At 38.8% G+C, this 1,301-nt stretch overlaps 1 protein-coding gene across 1 annotated transcript in view; it reads right to left on the minus strand.

The window, feature by feature from the left end:
- Positions 1 to 1,301, minus strand: part of LOC106884487 (CHRNA7-FAM7A fusion protein) — a 26,441-nt gene that overhangs the window by 24,469 nt on the left and 671 nt on the right. The gene's annotated exons all lie outside the window — the stretch shown is intronic.

Raw genomic sequence — 1,301 nt, forward strand, 5'->3', positions numbered from 1 at the left:
GAAGTTCTGTCCTGTTGATTCGAACCTGACCCTTCCTGGTAGCGAAACAAACTTCTCAACCACTCCGCTATGTGATAACTTTGGTAAGAGGCCAGAAATTTCGAGGAATGGAGCAACGCTCATCTGGTCATTATATTGAATCTAGATTTATGAAGCCGCAGGAAAAAGTCACTGTAATAAAGTTAGATGGGCTTTGTCCTGGGTGGGGGATATCGGAGGTTTTTTTTTTCCGGGTCCCATAAATTAATTGTAACTTTTTCCTGTGACCTTATTACCGGTCACCATAAATTAATTGTGACTTTTTTTTCCCTAGCCAAAATTGTAACTTTATTACAGTGACTTTTTTTCCCTCTGACCTTATTACGACCACCATTATTATATTGACGCCGATAGGCAAAACCGATCTCAGTGAAATTTGAACTTAGAACGAGAAGACGGACGAAACGCTGCTGACCATTTTCTCCGGCATGTTAACAATTCTGCCAGTTCACCGCCCTCGGTCATGTGATATTGTTTAATGCAATGTCTCGCTTTATTGATTTCTAACAGTGAAAAGCAAAGTCGACTTGGGTGAACTTTGAACTCGAAAAGTATCTGGACGGAACGAAATAAACTAGTTTTATTCTTGCAGCACTTTCCTTTCTGGAGAAATGTCTCTGAAATTCATGATTTTTTGCTCTCAGTTAGGTTTGAAACGTAAAGTAGATTTAAGTGTTTTCTATTTAAATGTAGGGAAGTTGGTGGAGGGGCTGTTGTTGTGATTATGAAGTACACTCACCGTAATTCATTCGGAAAGAGAAAGAGCGGGAGAGAAGGAGAATGAGGGGAGAAGAAGAAGTAGGAGAAGAAGAGGCGGGGAAAAAGAAGAAAAAGATGAAAAAGAAGAAGAAGAAGAAGTAAGAGAAGAAGAGGAAGAAGAAGAAGAAGAAGAAGAAGAGGAAGAAGTAGTTGATTTAGAGAGTTACAATTAAAAAGCGATGCAGTGAGATAACGATAGTGAAAGAGAGAACGTAAAAGAGAGAGACGACATAAAAATAGTGAAACAGTGGATAGGAAGAGAGAAAGGAAAAGGAGGGGAGAGAATGGACGAAACACATCAAAGAAATTAAAGATGGACACGAACAACAACAACAGCAACGACAACAAGAATGCGAAATAACGAGTGGCAGTTGGAATAGAACATGTGAAGTTACTATGGTAACATTCACTGACAAAACATCAACATTATGCGGATAGCGATGATTTACTATGGAAGTCGTTAAATAAGACATTAAGATAATTACGATAACTAGTGCGGTGTT

This window comes from Octopus bimaculoides, chromosome 12 (assembly GCF_001194135.2).
Source record: "Octopus bimaculoides isolate UCB-OBI-ISO-001 chromosome 12, ASM119413v2, whole genome shotgun sequence".
Taxonomy (NCBI): domain Eukaryota; kingdom Metazoa; phylum Mollusca; class Cephalopoda; order Octopoda; family Octopodidae; genus Octopus; species Octopus bimaculoides.